This window comes from Leptidea sinapis, chromosome 4, assembly GCF_905404315.1.
Source record: "Leptidea sinapis chromosome 4, ilLepSina1.1, whole genome shotgun sequence".
Taxonomy (NCBI): domain Eukaryota; kingdom Metazoa; phylum Arthropoda; class Insecta; order Lepidoptera; family Pieridae; genus Leptidea; species Leptidea sinapis.
The window spans coordinates 6,168,005-6,192,226 of NC_066268.1; the positions used below are offsets into that span (position 1 = coordinate 6,168,005).

The window sequence follows — 24,222 nt, forward strand, 5'->3', positions numbered from 1 at the left end:
GAGCTCAGGCATAGTATACAAAATACCTATTCTTGATTACTAGTACGTCTCTTATAGGTCTTAAAAGAAGCGACATGGTTCTAGGTGCTATCTTCATCTCCCGAGATAAAATCTTTTTCTTTTGGACAATATTTCTTCGAATTCTCTCCTTTACTACTTTGATCAACTTTTTCGTACGAACACCACGTGGACGGCCAGATCTTTTTCTGTCACAAACAGAAGAGGTGTGGACAGTTTTAAAAATTGCATTTGGCTCCATGCCTACTTTGTGTAATGCGATTCGGTTCTCTTTATCACCCCACTCCATTTTAATATCGCAAAATATTGTACAGTGTATTGGCGCAAAAATGAGAAAGCTCAATGAATAATCATATAAAAATAACAGATTCCAAATCCAAATGTAATATTTTGTTTATTTTTAATTGTAACAGTATTTATAACCAGACTAAGTATGACATAGGCACACTCACACAAGAATCCGCAGCGACGAGGCCCCTAAGCGGTTTTCGCGGTCAAAACATGTCGAGTGTCACGTTGTTATAATATGTCTCGTCTCCATCAAAACTCCAGTTTTCGTTTTTTAAACTATAAAGTAGTATAGTATATAAGAATGATTTATTGTTATGTTATAATTATAATTAGTAGGTATTTGAATTATAAGTCCGTGAGATCGATTTAAAAAAAATTCGTGAACATAATTCACAATTTACACTAAGATGGCAGCTGCAATATTTATTATTATTTTTTATAAGTGTGGTTTAAAGGTTTTCTACAATGTTTTTTTATATTTATTTATTTTGGACAAAAATACTTACCTACATTTGTTTTGTCATGGTTTTCGTGAGTGTTGAAACTAAACCAATAACAGCTAGTGCTGTCAAAATGAAAATTCAAGATGGCGGCTGCAAAAAATTATCAAGTTTTTCCTCACGCGTGTCTTTTCATGGCTTTCGAGGGTGCTGAAATAGATAGTGGTGTCAGAATGTAAATCCAAGATGGTGCCTGCATAAAATTTACAATTTTTGCATCATGGGTGTCGTTTTCATGGTATTTGAGGGTGCTCAAACTGATAGTGCTGTCAAATTGTAAATCCAAGATGGCGGCCGCATGCTATTGACAATTTTTTCTTCATGAGTGTCATTTTCATAGATTTTGAGGGTGTTGAAACTGATAGTGTGGTCAATGTAAATCCAAGTTGGAGCTACATGGAATAATCAACTTTTTATCGTGAGTTGAGAGGGTGTTGTTTTCATGATTCTCAAGAGTATTGAAGCCAATAATGTAATATATATAATATATCTATAATGTATCGTTATCGATGTTATATATTATTATATCGATAATGTAACTTTTGAAATAAAATTGTGTGTCCACCGACACTCCCAATAATCTGAAAAATGATATCCATATTGATTTTATTGATAATTTCACATCCGCCATCATGGATATTGAAATGGGTGTCATATATGTAATTGACACTACCGAAAATCTCGAAAATGATACCCAATTTGATTTTATTGTAAAAGTCACATCCGCCATCTTGGATCCCAAAATAGATGTCATATTCGTTATTGACACTCAGAAAAACAATAATTGCTTCGTCTAGACAAATTCGTGGGATGACTGTAGAGAAGACTGTGGTAGAAGTGAAACTTCAACGGACAAAGTTTAAAAATACGTATCCCGTCAATATTTCAAATAAAATATTTCAACGAAAATTAAAAAAAATATATTCTAAAAAAATATTTCCAAGAAAAACATTCAATAAAATGTTGTTTAAAAATATCACATAACAGTCATCATGTAGACTTTATTGCATTATACACTGTATAGCTATCATACATACACTATTTATAAAAATCTTACGCTTTTTACTTTTTACGCTCCGCAACGCCCCATAAGGTACTTCGTTCCAAAACTCTTATTTTAAAGTCGGTTAGAAAAGTAACCTGAAAACCCTATCGCTTCAATACAGTGTACGCACACGTAGGTAAGTATTTTATCAACAAGGCTTAGTTTCCCTACTGATACATATGTTTACTGTGACATAGGTATAGAAATTGAGCAATTTATGTTTCTAAAGAAGTTACAAAAAATAGAAACTCATTTTCCTCAGGCATTGAGTTAAGTTTTGACTATGTTCTTTACTAATAAAACGGATCTGCACTGTACAGTGGCAAATGTTTGAATTGTGAAAATAACAAATATTATAACCACTATATTGAATACACGATGTATTAAATTTAATAAATAATTGTTATAAATAAACGTAATATTTACTTTTATTTTCTTCAATTTGGTGCATTGAGCCAACACAGGAATATCATTAATAAACATATCACTTCTAGTACATGGAGATTTATCGACTAATTTCATAGTGCAATACTACATACAATTTAAAAAAATCAATCATATATGCTTTCCCAAATTCGTTAAAGAAGTAATACTTCGCAAACTTGATCAGCCATTTTTTAGGCCAGGGTTAAACCCGATTACCAATTGAATTATTCTAAGCTATCTAACGAGACATAGAGACGAGAGGTATAAAACACATTTTCGAATACAATCAAATATAATTTATTTGAAACTAATTTTGATGTAATTAAATAAGTAACTTAAGAGATACACTATATGAAGCTTCAGGAAATTTGGTAAATTTGGTGATAATCCCAAATACTTAAAAATTCCAATGTGCCAATACTTTTAATTTAGTGTCGTCGTAAATTTAAACTCATTCCAATATATCTTCCCATACTCGTCGTATTTTTCTATCCTGAAATAAAAATGTCACACTATTAGTTAAGATCTGATTCGAAACACATCAAACACATCACTAGTGCTGTCGTCTGCATAGCAATATATGTTGGTGGTGTCCAACATATCATTGACACATTCTAGCGCTCTACAAAGCGTAGGTGCGGATTCAAATAGAGTATTGCTATCGTCTCTGGTCTGGCGCACCCCAGCATCAGCTCGATCCCATTTGGCCGCGCGCAACGCAGAGCAGCTTAAATTGTCGGGGAACTAGTGCTGTGAGAACGTTTGCATTACTTGGCGTTGCGTAGAAACGTCGCTTCATTGTGTGTCTTCTACCGCATTTATCACGGGGAGTGTTCCGAAGAGCTGTTTCACCTGATTACTGCCACCGAATTCCACCTTAGACGACATGCCAAAAGTTATGATATCATCTCCACCATCTGGATGCACTGTGCGGTTTTCAAGGAGCTTTCTTCTACGTACTACAAAGCTTTGGAATCAGCTTCCTTGTGCGGTGTTTCCGGGACGATACGAGGTAGACCTACAAAAAAAGCGCGTACACTTTCCTTATAGACTGGCAATGCTTTTGTGATTCCTCTGGTATAGCAAGAGAACCGAGCGAATCTTATTCGCAGTGTTGGCTAGCATTAAGAGTGGCGACAGAAACAGCGCGTCACCCTCCGGAAATCATTTTGTATTAAAAATAAATCTCATACACCAACATAAGAAACTCAACATAAAAATATAATTCCATTTATAAAAAATAAAAATAAACACTGCTATAAAAAGGTCACACAACATTGAGGAGCAGTGCAATCACTTTAGTGCCGCCAATCGGATGCCCACTCAGTATAGATTTGATATCATTTCATTTTATTACGTAAACAAAAACTAATGCCTTACATAGAAGTATGAATTTATTTGATTAGTTTGTTACTGTTAGAATTTAGGTACAGCTTTGTTCTAAATATTCGACTATTTTGAAGCTTTCTTATATTATTAAAATTGATTTATTATTATACTTTCATAAAGTTAAGTGAAAAAAGTGGTGTAAATAATAGTGCTCGAAAATCTTATAAGCACGTGGGTACTAAGTAAGTTACAATTCATACATTAATATGACATGTATTGTATGTATAAACATATGTGACTTGAATTTTTAAATATTGAATTATCTATATAGTTCATACAAATTTATATGAGCTATGCACATAATTAAATGTTTAATTGAATATGGAGAGTATATATAGCGCATTTCACGCCAAATAGACAATTTTTAAACTCACCTATTATTTAATTTTTTAATATCTATAATTTTTTTTTAAGTTATTATTTTCTATTAACAATTTTTTTAGTATCAGTTATAATAATTAATGATTCGGTACTATTAATGATGTAATTATGTAAGATCTACTTAAATGTAAAATATTTGATATATAATATTATATATATTAGTCGTAAAAGATGTAAAAAAAATAAAAGTATATATATTCTTTAAGAATTTTCGTTAATGCATTTATTTACCCTTACATATTATGTCGATCTTTTTTAATTAATACGCTTTTATTATCTTCTGCTGTATGTCTGTTTCTAACCGACTCCGAACCGATGTATATCATATATTTTTGTTAGTTATATCACTGTCTTATTTTAGAAGTTACAGGGGGGGGGGACACATTTTACCACTTTGGAAGTGTCTCTCGCGCAAACTATTCAGCTTAGATTTTTTTTTATTAAAAACTTCAATATTATTTTTGAAGACCTATCGATAATTACCCACACGTATGGGTTCGATGAAAAAAATTTTTGAGTTTCAGTTCTAAGCATGGGGAACCCCCAAAATTTATTGTTTGTTTTTATTTTTGTATAAAAATCTTTTTTTTTTTTTATTAGGTTCACTAAACGGGATACACTCTTTATGTTGTATAAAACAGAAAAGTATGTTACCATGTTGGGGCGAGTGCCTCCTTCTGGAAGTGAACACAGCATGCTTTTAAATGTGTTCTAGATTTTATATAAAACTAAAAACATTAACTTAAGCTAGATGAACACAATTCAACCCCACAGTCCCCAAGCCAATAATCCGCTTTTTCTAGCAGAAGTCTTCTAAACCTAGGGACTGACGGATTGAATATGTCTACCTTCTGACAGACTTCATTATACAGAGAATCTTAAAGCGGTTCACAGAAAATATCTACTTAGCAAGTCTCAACAGTATAGTTCTTATAGTTTCAGAAAAAATTTGGCTGTGACACGGACATACAGACAGACATGACGAATCTATAATGGGTTCCGTTTTTTTCCATTTGGCTACGAAACCCTAAAAATGGCTATAAGAATAATCTGAATCGTCTACAGAGCACCTATGGCAGAGAACACTTATAATCAGGTGTTACAAAATATCCTTTCCATCCTGTGCTATAAAAAAAGTTACATGCGTAATAAGATTGCATATATGGTATAAACGTGGAGTGATCGTTTAATATTTATTGCTTTAGATAAGAAACCTATGAATAACTTCATTAATATTAGTGTTTAACATCATAAACTCGTTAATGACTTGCTGTATGTTTTTATGATTATTTATAATTGTTTTAGATATGTTCAGTTTAATCAAGTTTATTTTTAAATGTTTGAAGTTATACATCTTTGGGCGCGTTATGAAAAAATTATGAGAGTGAAATTTTAAGATACGCGCGCATCACTGTAACACAAAAATAACAGCGTGAAGTTGGTTCCTCAAATTTTCAGACGTTTGCGTCATTCTTTTTTTTTTGGTTTCTTCGTCCATTATTAGGACAGGCAAAGGGTTCAAGCCCGTACAGCCGTATTCGTTATTTAATAATTAATTGTAAAAGCCATCTTTGCAAGGTTTTTATAAAATTGGTCTTTCTAAAAACGTAGAATAGCACGAGGAATAAATCATTTTAATGATTTTTGCTTCGTTAGGCCAAAGAAGTATAACTTTTTGCGTGCATACATAAGTACAGACACACTTTTCTATATTCAATTGTTAGTAATACTTTTATTAAGATAAATAATAGTTTAAATATTACTTACCCAATTGCGTCTAAAATTATTATGGCGATGAGGACCTAATCCCATACCTGGATAAGCGTTAGTTTAACCCAAAGTCATCAAAATAATAAAAAAGAAAAAGTAATACTTTAAGAAATACATTACGTTTGTAACGAAGAAACTCCCAAACACGAATACCAATTTATAATCGACTTTACAAATTTATATAACAGTTAAATAGACATCAAAATTTTATTTGTTAAATAAAATATTTATTAGTAATATTTACATTTATTTATTCCTTACGGAATCCTTGTTCTAACTGTTTAAATCACTTCAAAATATTATAAAACAAAGTCTGTCTGTTCGCAATAAACTCAAAAATTTGTGCACCGATCTGCATGCTGTTTTCACCAATAGTTTCAGCAATAGTTCTCGAGGAAGGTTTTAGCATATATCTTATTAATTTTTTGTCTAAATTGTGTATATCTAAACGGTATTTGTTGGAGAAGTCGGACAAAAATAAGCCGTCTGGGAGTTTTCAACGAAAGCTCTGTCCAAACCCTTTGAGATATAACAAAATAATGTATGGTGCAATTGTAGTCTTTTATAGTTCTTCAAAAAAGTCCGCGATGGCGTATATCCTACCTTAAGGATAACATACTATGGGTGACCCAAAATTAACAGAACATAAACAGAAAACTCAGAAAACTCCATCCCATGGAAATTATGGACATTAAATAAAAATATAGATTTTTCTCCATTTTTAACTAGTTTTTGGTTATTGTGTTTAAATTTAGATATGTTTGTCGATATCAATCGTGTCGTCATAATATCATATCTTAGTCACATTAAAAAATTATAACACGATTGCCCCAATTTATCTTAGAACAACACTTTTTACAAATTTACCAGAGTACCTTGGCAAGTGCCATTAAAATTTGGCGCCTTTTTAACAGGATTATAAAATGGTACAATACTTGTTAATGCTAAAAATATTGTTACATAATAAAAAGCTTGAAGTAATCCGATTTTATGTGATTCCAGTTTACTTACCTAAAATGTTTTTGAATCTCACAAACTCTTTGGTGCTCCTTAATACTAAACTAGCAGCCCGCTCCGGCTTAGCACGAGTATAAAATATATAGCCTATGTCATTCACTGAAAAAATTATTAAAAACGATCCAGTAGTTTTGATTTATTCATTACAGCCCGTGGCCCGCACGCGTTAAATTTAGAGTAAAACAATTCTCCTTTCGCTAAACCATGTAGATTTCCTGCTATCCTTGGAATATCTAAATTCATACACTTCATTTTTACTTATTTACCTTTTACATTTTTAACTATTTATTTATTTTTACAACAATTAATATATTACAGCGCTATTTTATAGGCACGCTAGCGCTGTCCCGGCCAGGTCGGAACCGCCGCAAACGCTACGCCCCGCAATTTTTAAATCTGTAATATCTTCGAAAATATTCATTTAAATGATATAATAATGTAAAGGGCCATATAGATCTATAGTTAATCAAAAATGCATTTCACGTATTTAATTAGATAAGGATTAATGCCGTAGGAAACACTGCATACATTAAATACGATCAACTAGTAGTAAAGGAAGGGGCCCTAATCAATGAAAAGAGAAAAAGGGACCAATTAACCTCGCCGGACAATCAAAATAAAGCTAAAAAGATGACAGTAACCAACAGTTCTATAATAAAGGAAAATAGAAAAAACACATTCGATTTGATGAGACCAAGGTCAAGCTCAATTACTAATATTTCATATAACTCTAAGTAGCAACTAAACATTAGCAACCAGAGACAGGACGACCCCAATCCGGCTGGTCACCGTGGGGTTGCACGACCCCCCCATAAAAATGCATCCTTACATCAAAATAGGAATTACAATAAGATTTACATTGCAACTTTAAATGTTCGAACGTTAATGTCAGACAGCAGACTACAAGAACTAGAAGAAGCGATAGCACATATAAAATGGGACGTTATAGGTCTTTGTGAAGTAAGAAGAAAAGGAGAAGAGATAAGAGAATATAAGAAATACATTTTTTACTATTATGGTAAAAAGAAAGGTATATATGGAATGGGATTCCTGGTAAAAAAAAAACATTTAAAAGGAAAAATAATTAGTTTCCAAGGAATATCAGAAAGAATCGCCGTACTCAACATTCGATTAACAAAATCTAAACATCCATGGTCGATTATCCAAGTACATGCACCCTGCGAAGAAGATACAGAGCTAGCGAAAGATGAATTCTACAAAGATATGACTGAGTTAATGCAAAAGAAGAACTTTATTGCCATGGGTGACTTTAACGCCAAGGTTGGTAGGAAAACAAACAAAGACGAATTTGTTTTAGGTGAGTACAGTAGTGGCTACAGAAACGACAACGGGCAAAGACTCATAGAATTTTCCTTTGCTTACAATTTAAAAATAATGAACAGATTCTTCAAAAAGCGAAAGTCGAGAAAGTGGACATGGCTTGCACCGAATGGTAGAGATACAAATGAAATTGATTTTATATTAACAAGAGAAAAACAATTATTTAATGACATTAAGTATAGACATAATGACATGAAGTAGTTAATAAGTTAAATTTCAAAACAGATCATAGAATGGTAAGAGGAGTTACACAAGACATAAACAATAAATCAAGAAAACATATTATATATTCTAACACAAAAAGTACAATAACATCACCGATACTACACATAATATTGAATGATCTAGAGACAACACTAAATGAAACAAAAGACGCTAAAAAAGTGCAGGAATAATATAATCTTCTGGAAAATAAACTTATAAACATAAACAAATTGAATACAAAAAAAGTGAAGAAAAATAAGTTAGGAGAAGAAACGTTAAAACTGATCTAAGAGAGAAATAAAATGTTAGACAAAAGAAAAGATAACAAACAAAACATAGCATGTATTAGTAAGAAAATTCAAGGAACGATTTGAAAACATAAAAAAACAGAGAGACTGAGAGTTTTGAAGGATCAAATAGAAAAACAGTTGGAATTAAGAAAGGTCTAAAACAATTAAAAGAATACACACAATGGATACCCAACATGAAAACTAAAAACAAGAAGAAAAACGAAAAAATTACAACAAAGAGACTATCAATAGCGAAAGTAGCGACAGATTTTTACAAAAACTTATATACGAAGACAGACAGAATAACACAAGAAGAAGATAAGGAAGCTTACGATGAAGAAGAAGAAACACCTTGTTTACTAGAATCTGAAGTGGTAAAAGCTATAACATCACAAAAAAGCGGAAAAGCTCCTGGAGAGGATAAAATATCTAACGAACTACTAAAACAGTCCTTACCTGCGATATCCAGATACATGACCCATCTTTTCAACGAAATAGTGGCAACTGAAAAAATACCGACTCAATGGACGAAATCAACCATTATCCTGTTACACAAAAAAAGGTGACGAAAATGAAATAAATATTTATAGACCTATAAGCCTCATTTCGAATCTATACAAGGTGTTTTCAAAAATAATACTCGGGTGAATATCAAAACACCTGGAAGAAAACCAACCGAGGGAGCAAGCTGGATTTCGTGCCGACTGTTCTACCATCGACCATATCCATGTTGTGAAGCAAGTAACTGAAAAGCTCAATGAATACGGACAACTGTATTATATGGCATTCGTCGATTACAATAAGGCTTTCGATTCGCTGAGTCACACTTATATCTGGAAAACGCTAGAAAACCAAGGTATAAAAGGAAAATATATAAAAATCATAAAAGAAATTTACAAAAACACCACAGCAACAGTCCAACTTGAGCAACAAGGTGAAGAACTTAGAGTTCAAAAAGGCGTAAGGCAAAGCGATCCACTTTCCCCAAAACTCGTCACAGCTGTGCTGGAAAATATATTCAAGAATTTAAACTGGGGAAATTTTGGAATGAACATTAATGGATTGAACCTAAATCACTTAAGATATGCCGATGATATAGTCATTTTTGCTAAGAAACCGTGCATACTACAAACTATGTTGCAACAATTAGATTTTGAAAGCAGGAAAGCAGGTTTATCCATAACTAAGACTAAATTAATGACAAATGCCGCAAAGGAAAATATAGTAATAGGACAAGAAGTTGTAGAATATGTAGATGAATAAACATAATATATATTTAGGACAAATAATTTCAATAAAAGACCAGTATTCTAAGGAAATAGAAAGAAGAATAAGCAACACTTGGAAACGCTACTGGTCTCTAAAAGAAATAGTTAAAAATGAAACAATTCCTATGGCAATAAAAAGCAAATTATATAATACATGTATTCTACCATGTCTTACTTATGGATGTCAAACTTGGCCTGCGACAAGCAAACACAACCAAATATTAGCAGTTTGTCAACGCAACATGGAAAGAAGTATGCTTAACATAAGACTACGAGATCGATGGACAACTGCAAAAGCAAGGAAAAGAACAAAAGTCAGTGACGTGTTACGAAAAATATGAAAACTTAAATGGAACTGTACTGGACATATAATGAAGATGAACAAAGAGAAATGGACTAAGGATGTAATAGAGTGGTATCCGAGGAATGGGAAAAGAAAACGAGGAGGTCAAATCAAAAGATGGGAAGATGATTTACCAAAGGGATGGAGAAGGTTAGCCAGAGATAGAGAGACGTGGGGGGAGGCCTATGTCGACAGACAACCTGACCAACTACAGAAAAATATTTTTTTAGTAAATAATATGTAACATATTTTTAAGTATAGCATATAAGTTGAAAATGTGGAAAGGTCAGTGAATAAAGGCTTTTATTATTATTATTATTATTATTATTATTATTATTATTATTATTATTATTATTATTATTATTATTATTATTATTATTATTATTATTATTATTATTATTATTATTATTATTATTATTATTATTATTATTATTATTATTATTATTATTATTATTATTATTATTATTATTATTATTATTATTATTATTATTATTATTATTATTATTATTATTATTATTATTATTATTATTATTATTATTATTATTATTATTATTATTATTATTATTATTATTATTATTATTATTATTATTATTATTATTATTATTATTATTATTATTATTATTATTATTATTATTATTATTATTATTATTATTATTATTATTATTATTATTATTATTATTATTATTATTATTATTATTATTATTATTATTATTATTATTATTATTATTATTATTATTATTATTATTATTATTATTATTATTATTATTATTATTATTATTATTATTATTATTATTATTATTATTATTATTATTATTATTATTATTATTATTATTATTATTATTATTATTATTATTATTATTATTATTATTATTATTATTATTATTATTATTATTATTATTATTATTATTATTATTATTATTATTATTATTATTATTATTATTATTATTATTATTATTATTATTATTATTATTATTATTATTATTATTATTATTATTATTATTATTATTATTATTATTATTATTATTATTATTATTATTATTATTATTATTATTATTATTATTATTATTATCATTATTATCATTATTATTATCATTATTATTATCATTATTATCATTATTATTATCATTATTATTATTATTATTATTATTATTATTATTATTATTATTATTATTATTATTATTATTATTATTATTATTATTATTATTATTATTATTATTATTATTATTATTATTATTATTATTATTATTATTATTATTATTATTATTATTATTATTATTATTATTATTATTATTATTATTATTATTATTATTATTATTATTATTATTATTATTATTATTATTATTATTATTATTATTATTATTATTATTATTATTATTATTATTATTATTATTATTATTATTATTATTATTATTATTATTATTATTATTATTATTATTATTATTATTATTATTATTGTTATTATTATTGTTATTATTATTGTTATTGTTATTGTTATTGTTATTGTTATTGTTATTGTTATTATTATTATTATTATTATTATTATTATTATTATTATTATTATTATTATTATTATTATTATTATTATTATTATTATTATTATTATTATTATTATTATTATTATTATTATTATTATTATTATTATTATTATTATTATTATTATTATTATTATTATTATTATTATAATGCTGTATTGGTAAAATCGCTTCGAAATTTAGCCATTATTTGTCGTAAAAAGCAAATGACAAAAAAATGATACACACTAGAAACCACAAAATTAACAGCATTTCTCCACTATTTAATGGATATTATTATACATATGAACCTTCAATCACTCTATCTATAAAAAAAAACCGCAACAAAATCCGTTGAGTAGTTTTAAAGATTTAAGCATACATAGGGATATAGCGACAGACTTTGTTTTATACTATGTAGTGATTATATCATTTGGTTGTTGTTTTGTTTGAGTCGGAAACAGTCGTACGCAGACAGTAACAGATATAAAGATGGTTTTCATCCATTCAAAACTCGATTCGATTCGATAGGTCAAAAATGTTCACCGGCAAAATATGGTTTTCCCCACGCCAAATTGTATTCAATGTGTGCATGTAACTTATATTTAGAAATAATATTTTCACTTCTCATGCTCTGAAACTGCTTATTTGTGCACGATAGGCTGCACAAAATTGATTTTTGTGCACAAGTGCATAAACATATTATCTACTCATAACTGTATCTATATTAAGGCAAAGAATAAGAGCCATACAGCCGAACACAATAAAAAGTTCAGAGATAGAATTTGTTATTTTATAATATTTACTTTAATTTATTTGGCTCATGTGTTTTTAAGACACAAAAGATATAAAAATTAAAATTAAAATACGGTATGTTATTTAAATAATTGAAAAAAAAAATATAAAATTAATTTAATAGTAGGCTGTATAGGTGTGGAGCCTAAGCCTGATATCAATGTCGTAAGATTTAAAAAAAATAAGGCGGGAAACTGGTCTTCTTTTTCATGCGTTTATTAATTTCTTCAAATTTGCTAAAATTGTTAAAAATGTACATGTTATACTACTGTTTCATTTCCTCGTTATCGAAATGCAAAGCAGAGTTTATAACTCGTCCACAAAACCTTTTTATCCGAGACTTTTAGACTGATAGTAATGTCGAGGATAAAAATGGTTCGTTTTGTGCACTCGTTGTAAGATCTACTATTTTCTATCTGAAATTAAGTTTTTAAGTTTTTTTTTATTGAATTTGTGCTAAATAATAAATGTTAAATATACAAAAGTGCAATAAATACGCGCGAAATATAAAACAGCGAAACGCAATGCTATTGGTTGAAGCGCAGTGTGACGTCAAAGTCTAGATAAACATAAACAATTGTATTGTTCCTAGATATTATTTTCGGTATTTAGCGATATATTAAATTATATGTTGGTTTTTTATTATTCAATGAGCTGTATAATTATTATTTACAAGTACTGAAAGTGGTTTTGTTAAAACGCAATCAGATAATCTTCTAAAAATAGATGCGTTTATGATGTTGACTGTTTGATGACGTGTTTTTGTGTTTCGAACCCAGATTTTATTTCTCAATTCATATTTTCTCACATTAATTTCTAATACTTAACAATATATTAATGTCGAAAATATAATTTAATTGGAATTACCATATCAATTGCTATTTCTGTTATTAAAGATCTCGTATAATATGATTCTCGTTGAAATCAATGTTAAGATTCTCTTTTAAGTTTTTTTATTTTTAAAGTAAAAAATAATAACTATAAACTAAATAAAGAAATTCATATTGATTGAACTCAATTCAAATTTGGTAGGTACCTTAAATATATACCACAGCAATATAAGCAAGTTGTTGATGATACTTTATCTCTTCACAATGATTTTTTGTTTGGATGTGATTCCAGAAGATGAATAAATATTGTATCTGTGATCAAGTTTGTATTATGATACATGTGTAAAAATTGACAATTTAGTCTGGCCTTAAATACTGTTATAATTATTAAAAATATTACATTTGAATTTGGAATCTGTATTTTGAAAACGTCAATTATGTTAGTTATTTATTTTCCATGTGCATTCAAGATTCTAATAAAAAATTTTTTACGCGCTCCATTAAAAACAGATCATAATTAAATTTTATCAAGTTTTTTTTGTTACCACATCATTGTGTGAGTCATAATCACGTAAAACTTCGCTGAACTATGTGCCCTTAAACACTTGAAGTCCATTTACTCGTATTTACTTGTCTGCCAAAAGCCTCCCAATAGTTATACCAGGATAAAAATATGAACCCAACGTTTGCATATTATGGGACCGATACTTTGTAATAAATAAATACCTTAAGGTCGAATTTAGGTCCCATTCAAAGATGTTATAATATAAGCAAGTTGTTGAAGGTACTTTATCTCTTCTCATTGGTTTTTTTGTTTGGATGTGAGGACAAGCGAGAGTACGGGTCATCTGATGTTAAAAGATCACCACCCACATTCTCCTGAAATACCAGAGGAATCGCAAGAGTGTTGCCGGCCCTTTAAAAAAAGCGCTTTTTTTGAAGGTACCCATGTCGTATCGTCTTGAAAACACCGCAGAAGGAAGCTCATTCCACAGCTTGGTTTTATGAAAGACGCACTGTGGAGAAACGCCACACGTATATGCCACAATCAAACAGCTCTTCGGAACACTCCCCATGATAAATGCGGTCGAAAACACACAATGAAGCGCAACGCCAAGTTATCTAGCAGTTCACAGCACTGCGTCACCGACAATTCGAGCAGCTCTGCGTTGCACTCGGTCAAATGGTTACTGTTCATACCAGTTTGCTCGAATAATTTTAGTCTCTAGGAACTCTTACTTATCTAGTGCACTTTTCGAAGTATCTTTGGCACCAGAAAATATTTTTAAGTAAGTTTTTGCCATTGGTCAATTATTTTATATATCACAAAATGTAATTAAATTTAATACATTTCACAAGAATCGTTACTTATCTGTTTACACAAGACAAGTGCCGACCCGACAATTGCGCCCGCTCATTGTATGAATTATCACTATATGTAATGAAATGTCATGGACTGAATTAAGTATTAAGTTGTATTGCGAATTTATAGGCATTTCTAGGTAAAAAATAGGTTCTAAATAAGTAATCACCAACATATTATATACTTAAATTTTCTCTGAAACACGCTGCATCTAATGGTACAATAATTATTCTGATCGGTTCAGTATTTTTCGCAGTATAACCGAACGAAAAAAACCGGCCATACATTTATTAGTACAATATAGATTCTTGGGATAGACTCTGACGTCACAGAAACCCCGCGCAAAAAATCAAATTTAAGTATTTTTAAAATTCATGCATATACCCTATTATGCATAAGTTGTTATGTACGTATATATATAAGTAAGTATAAGTTTTTAACTGTCCCGCGGGAACTCTTTAATTTTCCGGGATGAATAGTATCTAAGATGTTGACCGGGGATGTGAGGTAGTATCATGAAAAATTTTATTTAAATCGGTCCAATTGTTTCAGAGATTAGCCCGTACAAACAGATAAACAGACAATCAAACAAACAGATTAATAAACAAACAGATAGAGAAATAAAAAAAATCGTGAGTTACGACGGCCCAACACCGCTAGACCTGCATGCGTTGCCCGACGTAGTGCTGATTGTGCATCCATTGTCTTTTAGATTTCTTTAGTTTAATTATGATATTGTTTAATCAGTCTTATTCCAATTTATCTGTGAGTAACATTAAATTATATTGTTAAATAAAAGTGCTTTTTAAAAACTTAATACCCGACGCCCGATACATAACTCGTGACTTGGTGTTTTTCTCTACTTACACACCCCTGTTGTTGATATAAAAGTCATACCTTCGGTCTGATTTATCTGAATCCTCTACAGAGCATGTATGTTAGAGAAAACTTACAATCAGGTGTTCTAAATATATTATTTTCCATTCAGTGCCATAAAAAGTTTTGCATGCGTAATAAGATTGCGAATACGGTATGAACGTGGAGCGATCGTTTAATATTTATTGCTTTAGATAATAAACCTATGAAATAGTGTTTTAACAACATAAACTAATTAATGACCTGCAGTACAATAAGTAAGTTTATAGTTAGTACAATGAAATATTATTGAAATCAAGATGCCCCACGAAAGAAATTTTCGTTTACAAATCAAAACATGGTGCAGTTAAAATATAACAGCGCCCAACCTCCATCTTGGGTGTACGATTGCGTGCACGGTAGCGGTCAGTTATTCAAAGTCCAAAAATTAAACCATTAATTAAATTAAAATTAACACCAACCCAATCATTCAAAGAGACCATGTAGCGGAAGACGTACCTAGTGTTGGTAGGCCCCGAACAAGATGGACCGACAATCTGATCAAGATCGCCGGAATACGTTAGATGAGGGCAGCGCAGGACCAATCGTCGTGGAGATCTTTGGGGGAAGCCTTTGTGCAGCAGTGCACGTCTTCCGGTTGAAATGATGATGATTATTATTATTATTCAAGGAATGCGACGGTATTATGAACACTTGATGTCGCTTTGTTGTGTGTCTTGTACTACATTATCATTATCCAGAGAAATTTCGATAAAATTCGCACGACACGCCACTAATTTTGTCTTTTTTTCTTTGCCTCAATTTGCAATCATAATAACGTGAGTGATGGGATTCTCTTTTATTATGGATTAGAAGCGTACTGGTCACTTGGTGTTAAGTGATCACCGCCGCCCACATTCACTTGCGACATCAGAGGAATCACATGAGCGTTGCCGGCCCTTAAGGAAGGTGTACAAGCTTTTTTTGAAGGTACCCATGTCGTATCGGCCCGGAAGCACCGCACAAGGAAGTTCATTCCACAGCTTTGTAGTACGTGGAATAAAGCTCCTTGAAAACCGCACTGTAGAGGACAATCCCCACAAATCCAGATGGTGGGGATGATATCCTAACTTGTGTCGTGTCTTGCGAAGGCGGAATTCGGCGGCAGGAATCAGGTGAAATAGCTCTTCGATACACTCCCCATGATAAATGCGGTAGAGGACATACAATGAAGCGATGTCTCTACGCATTGCCAAGTGATCCAGCCGTTAATACAGCACTGGGTCCCCGACAATTCGAGCTGCTCTGCGTTGCACGCGGTCAAATGGATCGAACTGATATTGGGGTGTGCCAGACCAGAGATGACAGCAATATTCCATATGTGGTCGGACCTGCGCTTTGTACAGCGCTAGAATGTGGGCCGGCTTGAAGCATTGCCGTGTTCTACTAGACGCTCTGGTTCTTCGAAGCCAATTTGGCTTTGTCCGGATCCGAACTGTCTCCTTTTTTGGATCAGATGGCAAGGGCTGACTACTATGAGACAGAGACTACGCCTTTTGTATATTAGTGCCGGAAACGCGTTAACACCGGCGTCCATTCAGGGGCACACGTTCTAAGCACGATTGGAGAAATGCCAACCGGCCCGCTTGACTTCCTGATGTCGAACGACAACAGAGCGCGCCTAACAGTTTACTCTCTGAACTTTACTTCAGGCATACGTCGGCGGTGTTTTTCCGTTGTCGTCAAGAGTCGAGTTGGAGGCAAAAAGAGCGCACAGGAGATCAACTTTCTCTTTTGCCATATGGGTCATTCCTGATGTGCAACGGCGGCAGGGACGGCTGGTTGAAGTTACCAAGAACAGCTTTCGACAACGACCAGAACTTGCGTGTTCCGGTCGGGTAACTGGAAAGCTGCTTGCCGATTTTGACAACGTGCTTCGATTTCGCACGGGTGATTTGCCGATTAAAGAATCAGGAGGCACGGTTATATTTCCTCTTTAGAACTTTGTAGTTCGGATTCTTTGAGCCCAGCGCCCAACCCCAACCGCAAACCAGGGCTGTGATCTGCCACCGATCGGTACTACAGAGCTTGGTATAAAAATATCCATGCCCTGCAGTATCACATCGGCTACTGCAACGGCACAGGCACTAGAATCATCCGAAGGGAAAGAAACCTTGCCCCAAGGGTAAGATGCAAAAACGCATCCTATCCCAATCTGCTGACTTGTAGTGCCAAACGCGGTGGGTCGCTGGTGGTGTGCGACGTTGGCGTCGGATAGCCACTACACTCCTGACCAGGCAATGGGTGGACGTTCCGAGAGGGGCGTTGACAGAGACCTGGTAACTATCGGGATGTGTAACCAGCAGAAGATTAAATAAGGACGGCATGTGGCTATCCACATCCGGGAGCCGCGTTTGTGACTCAACCAATTGGGGCAGACCATACGCCAATGCAAAATTATGCACAGATACTGTGGTACGTGACCAAAGCCATTCGGCATTGAGCCCGTTGAAATCACCCAAGACTACGATTTCGGAGGGGATCTATGCAATCACGTCGTCAATTGCCGCTTGAACGCAGCCCATTAGGTGATCCGTTTCTGCGTTACCACTATGGGACCTGTAGACAGATATAGATGCGGACGCAGCCCTCTACATCTACATATATATATATATATAGCGGCACTAGGCCGCTACTTCACGCCGGTGTTCTGCACGAGTGTGGTAATTAACCCGGACGAGTCTGGCCCGATTCTGCCGATGTCATAACACGGCAGCGTGACTCTCCCACTTCTAAAAAGCCCTTAGTCGCCTCTTACGACACCCTTGGGCTGGGGCTTCCCCTATTCTTTTTACGCCCCGGGGAAGTACAGGGCATAATCCTTCCGTAATTCGGATAAATAATACTTGTTTCAATAAATTATTAAGATTAATAATAGTCTTACTTACCCAATTGCGTCTAAAATTATTATGCCGATGAGGACCTAATCCCTTAAACCCTGGATAAGCGTTACTTAAGCACAAAGTCATCAAAATAATAAATAAGAAAAAGAAACACTTATAGAAATACATTATGTTCGTAACTAAGAAACTCCCAAATACGAATGCCAATTTATTATCGTCTTTACATATTTATATAACAATGACATAGACATCAAAATTTTATTTTATCATAAAATATTTATAAGTACTATTTACATTTATTTATTCATTACGGAATCCTTGTTCTAACTGGCTAAATGACAACATATCATAAAACAAAGTCCTTCGTCGCGCCTATCTGTCTGTGTGTACGAGATAGATACAAAAATTTGTGCTCCGATCTGCATGCTACATCACCAATGGATAGCGTGATTATTGAGGAAGGTTTTAGTAATTTGTTAAGTTCTTGTATAAATTTTTACTTAAACTTACGACTTAACAGAAAAACTTATAAATGTACTGAACTAAAAAACAATAATTAAAATTATTATATCAACGTTATCAATTGTCTTTTCTTACTAAGCACACACTTAAACACATACACACACAAACACACACACATACAAACACATACACACACACAAACACATACACACACATTCATACATACACACACGCCCGAATTTCTTTTATTTTTACATTGTACTAAAATAGGGGAAGAGACTGGACCTCACGACACAGGGAATCCTAGTGTAAGGCCAGAACACTTGTGAAATTAAAGTTACAATACTTTGTAACATATATTTTTGTAACAACTATGTAACTAATATTGTACCCCAATAAATTATTCTTATTCTATATATTTCGTTGGAGGTGTCGGAAAAAAATAAGCCGTCTGGGAGCTTTCAACAAAGCCCTAAATCAAACAACCCTTTGAGACATAACCATAATTTACCAGTAGTGGGAGGCACCTTTGCACAGTATGCAGGCTATATTATGGGTACCGCAACGGCGTCTATTTCTTCCGTGAAACAGTAATGTGTAAGCATTACTGTTTTTCAGTCTCAAAGGCGCCTTTGCTAGTGAAATTACTGGGCAAATTAAACTTAACATCTTATGTCTCAACTTAAAGAGTGCAGTTGTATTGCCACTCAGAGTTTTTGGGTTTTTCAAGAATCCTGAGGGACACTGCATTCTAATGGGCAGTCCGTATCAATTACCATCAACTGAACGTCCTGCTCGTCTCGTCCCTTATTGTCTCAAAACGAAGTAATGTGTGGTGCAATGCGTATCTTCTATAGTTCGACAAAAAAGTTCGTTATGGCATATTTATGATAACATAGTATGGGTTAACCAAAATTCAACACGGGACGATGCGACGAACAGGCTAGATTCGATATCAACAGGATGGCTACCCAGCTCATTTTGTACGGCAAGTGATATATATCCTTCATCAGAAGCAGTAGACCCCTGTCCACAGGAGATGAACTCTCGTGGATATGCCCATCAAATCGCTTGATCTTATTGAAGAAGATTTAGGGCGTGTAGTGAGGTTGATGGAAAAATTTCGAACATTAATAATTGATAAAATAAAAAATTTTAATTACCTATGAGAATTTTACACATTGGGTGCTGAAACACAACAGCTGTGGTTTATCGACCAACGGTGTGGTGCGTCGTTTACACAAGTGTTCTGTTTACAAATAAATCGAGGCACTGCAGGGGCTTAACATGCAGAATACGTTGTTTGGGATAGCGAGGTCGTTATAAAGCATGTCGCAAATTATTCAACGCGGTATTTTGCAGTTTAGATATCATTAACATTTGAGAATTTTACCTATATTTTATTATGAAGTGAATACACGCAAGTAAATAACGAAAATAAATAATAACTAATAAATTTCGATTTATTATAAATACCAACAAAGATTATCAAGATTCTTAAATTTGAGTAAGAAATATAATCAACTAAAGTTATCTTTTCTTAATTTTTATTTTCCCTTTTCTTAGAACAGTAAATACAATAAGTATATCCCGGTAAGAATATTTTGACCAATAAATTTCGACACAGCAACAATATGATTTTTCAAATCTACCAAATATTTTATGTAGTCTTTTTAATTAGAAAACATAACAAGAGTTAAAAAAATAATACGTGTAAGTTTTAAATAATGTGTGCATGTTTTCATCTAAAATATTTCAATGCGGTAGCACTATAAAATTTTCAAGAGAACCTACCAAAGAAGTATCTATCAATCTTGATAGATTTGTAAGAAATATAATAAAACCTAATATTATACCTAATCAGATGTTTATTTATTACACAAAATACCTACTGCTTTTGTGCTTTGGCATAGCCCATAGAGTAACTGTTATTATACCTACTTCCAATAATAATTCAAATTGATGGAATTGGCCGCATAATTAATTATTTCTGATTTCAAATAGGCATTGTTAAGAGCATCTATTATATCACGTGTACCGCTGCAGTACCCATTTTCAGAACAAAAGATTGTTATCGGCTTATAATTGCTGTCGGCACTTTAGTGATAACGCCAAGGAGGATATTTTTGCAAAACTATAATCTTTCGCAGAAACGGTCTATTGTTTTATTGAAACATAAAATATTTTCTCAGAAATACCGAGAACAGGTGCATATGGTAAAATTATTAGCTTAGGTATGGTAATTTTTTATTTTGTGTCGCTAATTTAGTAGGTATTTGGATTTTTTGTTTATAAAATTCCGCTAACAAATCTAATACTAATAATTTTTATAAATTTTAAATGAATGTTTTGATACACGAAGAAAAAACTCATTTAGGTTATTACTTTACTGTTTATATATAAATACAAATCTTTAACTTATAACCATTTAAAACTATTAATTGCCAGCTACCGCTATAGCCTTATTTTCCCATCTTTTGTATGGTCTTTTAACGTTTTATTTTTATATCTGGGGCGACAGACTGTCATTGTGTTGCTCCGTTTTTCTTCGCCTCTAAGGTTATGAATTTGTATGTACTATAAAAAATTAGCATTTGCAACAATGAAATGCATAATTACGAACACAATGAATTTCTTAAGATTTTTCATTTTACTTATTATGAATAGCATTAGACTCTCATCACAATAATGATTTTAAGAGCCTGTGGGTAAATAACATTTTTCAATCACAAATTTTGTTATTAATTTATTGGAATAATTATTGCCTGTCCATTTGTGTTCCCTTATAATGTAAAACACGATTACCAGTTCTCTTCGTTCAACGTTATTTTGTTATTGTTATTATTTGTTTCTTATTTTATCTATCCTACAAATGTTGAACATTTTTCTATCCACATGCCTCTAGCAAGCCTCCAATTTGGTATAATGTGGTTTTGCAGCAAGCCATATTGTCTTGTACTTGTAGAAATGTACGTGACTTGTCTTTCATTTTAAAGGTTGAAATTGAATAAGAGACCTGTTTACACCACGAGGAAACAAATAAAAACACATGCCATTCGAATGTATCAACCTAGGGGTTCTCCCATTACAGTCCGTTTTGATAAGATTCTGATATTATATCATAAGACACAAAAAACAATGGAAGTAGCGAACAGGTGCGCTTTGTTGTGTGTCTTTTACAGCATTATCTTTAAGCTTTGATATCACCCTTCACACTATCTGGATTCTGAAATCTGTGGCATTCCTCCACTGTACGGTTACAATCAAACTGCGGAATGAGTGTTTCTATAACGATATGATACATTCAAAACAAAGCGCGGACAACAACCAGCCGGGAAAACTCCTGTGTTTTCTTTTTCTTTGCCTCAATTTGCAATCACGATCGATAGTTTAAGCCTTACATACCCAATTGCGTCTAAGATTGCGATAAGGGCCTAATCCCTTACCTGGATAAGCGTTAATTGAGACCAAAGTCATCAAAATAATAAAAAAGAAAATGAAACACTTTAAGAAATACATTATGTTTGTTCCGTAGCAATTCCTAAATACGAATGGCAATTTTTTTTCGTCTTTACAAATTTATATAACAGTTGAATAGACATCAAAATTTTATTTTGTCATTAAATATTTAGTAGTAATATTTACATTTATTTATTCCTTACGGAATCCTTGTTGTAACTGGCTAAATAATTAATATTTTATTTTATATTTGCAGAGCTAGCAGAACAAAAATATTACATTAAGTGAATATATATTTTTACACGCTTTTTATTAGCATCACCTGTTTGTATGTTTGTTTGTAACCGATTAATTTGGCGTGTTTTTGACCCACTTTAAACGGCCAGTTTTGGTTCAAACTTCGTAGATTTATCTAGTACCGATGACAATACATTAATTTGATAAAATTATTTCATTTTTCAATTTTGCAAAATAAGTTTTTAGTTAATTTATATAATTTTCATCTATAAGGCAGGAATTGATGTTAATATTTAATTTTATTTTGAACCAATTTATCTACTGTTAGGAAAATTTCTAATACCAAAGAGAATTTTTAATTCAACAATGCAAATAATATTTAAAAAACTCAAAAATAACGCTTTTATAAATAAACCAAACTAAAAAGTAGGAAATAATTTCTAATTTTTACCTCGGTGTTTTATAAAAGGCGTGTTTTTAGTTTCTTTTTAACTGCTATTTATTCAAGTGTGTGTTTGTGGGAACGTAACAGCTAATATAATGCTTCATCAGATCTCAGAAAACAGAGTTTGTTCTGTATTCTGAGCATCAAATTTAATAACTCCATCTTCATTTAAATGCTTATGTTTTTTCCATGAAGGCAAAACATATAATATCAAACTGTGATATTCAGACTGCATCTTTTTGACAGAACAGATTTTTTCAAAGATAATAAACATAAACATTAAACAACTGATTTGATATATTGTTAATTAATAACAATTTATTATAGACCTTTAGACGATTTATGAATGCTCCGTCTATTATTCTTTTGTTCATGGCGTGTAGAGTATTAGCACGGTTCACTTTATATTTTTAAATTTTATAGATATAAAATGTCGGGTACACATGAGCAACATGACTTCATACAACCCATTTCTTTATTAATTAATATAATATGAAGTAGCGCGATATGAGACGTCAGATTCGTTATTCAAGTTAATTTCACCAAGTCTTACGTCAAAATTCTAAATTGATTCCACATCACGTTGATGTACAATCATCGAAAGTCGGAAATGTAATTCAAGATCAAAAATGTAAACAATGGTGTTGCCAACAACAAAATAATAATAACCTTTTTCATGTTGCGTGTTGAAAAATATTAAAATATCATTTTAAAATTAAAAGTGTAGTCTATATACATATAAATAAATATTGCACAATGCTTTCGCCAGGGGGCAAACGGGCAAGAAGCTCACTGGATGGGGAGAGGTGAGGCAACCGCCCCTGGACATCATACACAACAGGTGTGTTAAGAAATGCGTTGTCGGCGTTTAAGGTGGGATTTATTGCATAAAATACATCCAAAACTTCGAATGTAAATTTATTGTGCAAACTTTGGCTCGGCAATATGATAGAAGCTGTAAACATTTGGCTCATCTACACGAGAAAAACGTAAATAATGTTACAAAAATTCTTCGCTGTAGTAACAGGTATGACAATTGCAGAGTATTTATGCTTAATTCCAAGTGGATTTTCATATAA

At 31.9% G+C, this 24,222-nt stretch overlaps 1 long non-coding RNA gene across 1 annotated transcript; it reads right to left on the reverse strand.

Moving 5' to 3' along the window:
• Positions 1–2,567: 2,567 nt before the first annotated feature.
• On the reverse strand, positions 2,568–18,725 carry LOC126979866 (uncharacterized). Its single transcript, XR_007732905.1, has 3 exons — positions 18,621–18,725; positions 5,818–5,852; positions 2,568–2,773 (listed from the first exon to the last, which is right to left on the reverse strand). It is a non-coding gene; the product is annotated as an uncharacterized LOC126979866 (long non-coding RNA).
• Positions 18,726–24,222: the final 5,497 nt, after the last annotated feature.